Raw genomic sequence first — 3,583 nt, 5'->3', positions numbered from 1 at the left:
CTGAAACCCAACAGAAGATTCATCACAAAATGCATGTTTATCAGCTAAACTGATGCACAAATGTATAATGAAGCAAGCACCATATACACAGTACGTCCAGGTTCCTTTCATTTTTTACCCTTGATTATACAAGGGAAGAGAAACAGAGCATATGAACACTGGTGGGAGTCTTATGGACAGGTACAGTTCTTGTCAACCCAGAATTTGCAAGTCGTATATTTTCACCAAATAAAAGCATAATCAAATTGATGCCCAGTGTGTGCAGTATACATGGTATTGCATTCACATTATATTTAATTTCCCATCATAACCTTGATTATATAAACAGAATACCATAATACCAACTTACCTCATAATTTGTAATACTTTACAATTAAGAATAAAACTAAGTATGCCCGAAATGCCTAGCCATGCTAAGCGTTCTAGTGGTACACTCTAATCACAATTTTACTACATGTAAACCAAACGATAACCAAATTTCTGTAAACTCAGCATTGTAATCCTTATAGAGAATAAACTTTGAATTTGAAAGCAACAGGTACAAATTTTTGAGTTCCTCTCAGTTTGTATATAAACAATCTTCAGTATCCTCACATTTTAGCTCTGATAATGCAAAGGAAGTAAAAACATTTCATGTATTGATTGGTTTGCAGAAAACTAATTTAGTCTTAATTTTCCCGAGACTCCCATGGTGATAATTATATATAAATGTTGTATACTGTAGTGGCTGTAAAACTTTAAACAAATATTTATGTTGATGCCACAAGATTATCCCTACACTTTTTCATTTACTTTCTGTACTTTCCACACTAATACCAATCACCAACATATTCAACATTTGTTTAAATACCACCAGGGTAAGTGAATGACTTAATGACATAGTAATGTTTAGGTACTGTGAAATTAGCAGTTACTAGCCTCCCTGTACAGGCTTGTACCTATTTATCTCCATGTTTACCAAGTCATGAACATCATGGTGTCATGATCGAAAAATTCTCGTAATTTTTCAGTCATATGGCACAAACTCCCTGGAAGATTGTTTTTTAATCAACAGTCTACTGTATCTGTAGTCATTAATCCTTTCACTGCCATGACTCCCAAAACTAAAAAAATGTTGACAATGTTGTGATTTGTCAGAAGAAAAATTCTCAGAAAAGAGCATACTTTTGTGGCTGTAGTGAGGCAACCAAGGATTATTTCCATTAGAACTTGCCAAGATGTGAAGGCATAAGTTGAAGGTCAGCGACCTGTTGGTGGGAAATTTGGTGACTACACAACGTTTCTTATTAACTAATGGTTAAGCTCACAGCACTATAAATTATATAATAATACTTTTACTATCAATAAGTTATCTACCTATATTCCAGAATATTAGGTAAAACAGAACAAAAGCATGACAAAGATGCCTAAACTAATAAAAACCTGATATTATAGAGGTATTGAAGGTAGGGTGGGGAGGGATATAAAAAAAAAAAAAAAAAAAAAAAAAAAAGTTACCATGACCATTACAGAAAACATTACGTACCATGTGCTAAACATACACTTCCATTCAGTCAAGTCAGTAAGTCATTCATTCAGTCAAGTCAGTTAAATGCTACCCCAAGCATTAAGACTTGTTGGTGTATGGAACAAAGCAGGAACACTGCAGCAGACCTGTTGGCCCATACTAGGCAGGTCCTTCACAAACCATCCCACTAACAGAATATTTGCCCAACCCAGTTTTCAATGCTGCCCAAGCTACAAGCTTTGATAATTCTATTCACTCGTGCACAAGTCCCACTCAAATCAAATCGTGTGTGTGGGAAGTAGCCTGGCTGGCTAGTGTGGGGAAGTACCCGGTAGTCACTCATCCACAGATGCCACAACTCCTGAATGTGGAAATAAATGGTATAAAATACCGACACGGAAATATACACGTGTAGTATAATGTGATGCTTTTTTGACAATGTTTCGCCCACACAGTGGGCTTTTTCAAGTCACAAACAGATCTACCTGGGGTGGAAGGCACGCGAATATTTATAGTCACTATCCTCGTCACTTCATCAGACAGCAGACGACGGGCATTAAACATCTTAACCACACCCAGGGAAGACACTGCCGAGAAGAGATACATACACCAGCTCCATTGCCAAACACGTTTCCAACATCTTTTCCAATACCTCATTCCAGGTATCTACCTCCACAACCATCAAGGACATTACCAGTAATAGACAGGACAAGTTTCCATCCTCTACAGGGGTATATATAATCCCTTGTAATGACTGCAGCAAATTATACATGGGCGAAACATCATGAGACCTCCAAACACGTACTTCAGAACACCAATACGCAAGCAGGTCTGACGATCCACGGAATGCCTGTGTACAACATTGCAATTCACAACAATTTAATCAACTACAGAAACTGAAGACTTATCGCCAGAAAAGACAACACTCAATACTCAAGTTAGTTTAATATCGATTATGCACCCCATACCCATCCTGTGGGCGGTAGGGTCCACGGGCTGGACCCCAAAGTTATGATAGCTATACTAGTTGCAAAGTTAATGAACTCCAGGTAGATCGGGTCAATCATGGCACGTTACTAAGGTAATGAATCAGCCTCACTCCTATACATGGTTACAATCACGAACAAAGTACAAAGTACAAAGTAATGAGCCACTGACACTTCCACACCCGGTGACAATTTTTTTTTTTTTTTATTAACACTGGCCGATTCCCACCAAGGCAGGGTGGCCTGAAAAAGAAAAACTCAACATCATTCACTCCATCACTCTTGCCAGAAGGGTGCTTTACATTGCAGTTTTTAAACTGCAACATTAACACCCCTCCTTCAGAGTGCAGGCACTGTACTTCCCATCTCCAGGACTCAAGTCCGGTCTGCCGGTTTCCCTGAATCCCTTCATAAATGTTGCTTTGCTCACTCCAACAGCACGTCAAGTATTAAAAACCATTTGTCTCCATTCACTATCAAACATGCTCATGCATGCCCGCTGGAAGTCCAAGCCCCTCGTACACGAAACCTTTCCTAGGCCAACCCCTACCCTGCCTTCCTTCCACTAGACTGATACCCTTGACGTCATTCTGTTTCGCTCCATTCTCTCTACATGTCCGAACCACCTCAACAACCCTTCCTCAGCCCTCTGGACAACAGTTTTGGCAATCCCACACCTCCTAACTTCCAAACTTCGAATTCTCTGCATTATATTCGCACCACACATTGCCCTCAGACATGACATCTCCACTGCCTCCAACCTTCTCCTCGCTCCAACATTCATCACCCATGCTTCACACCCATACAGGAGCGTTGGTAAAACTATACTCTCATACATTCCCCTCTTTGCTTCCAAGGACAAAGTTCTTTGTCTCCACAGAATCCTAAGTGCACTGCTCACCCTTTTCCCCTCATCAATTCTATGAGTCACCTCATCTTTCATAGACCCATCTGCTGACACATCCACTCCCAAATATCTAAATACACTCACCTCCTCCACTCTCTCCTTCCAATCTGATATCCAATCTTTCATCACCTAATCTTTTTATCCTCATAACCTTACTCTTTCCTGTATTCACTTTTCTTCTTT

General features: G+C 39.7%; 1 long non-coding RNA gene across 1 annotated transcript in view; it reads right to left on the bottom strand.

Moving 5' to 3' along the window:
- LOC128699053 (uncharacterized) overlaps window positions 1-3,583 on the bottom strand; it is a 91,837-nt gene that overhangs the window by 23,637 nt on the left and 64,617 nt on the right. The window lies entirely within an intron of this gene.

This window comes from Cherax quadricarinatus, chromosome 79 (assembly GCF_038502225.1).
Source record: "Cherax quadricarinatus isolate ZL_2023a chromosome 79, ASM3850222v1, whole genome shotgun sequence".
NCBI lineage: Eukaryota > Metazoa > Arthropoda > Malacostraca > Decapoda > Parastacidae > Cherax > Cherax quadricarinatus.
Note: the sequence above shows the minus strand (reverse complement) of the source record. Positions and strands in the feature narration are given on the sequence as shown.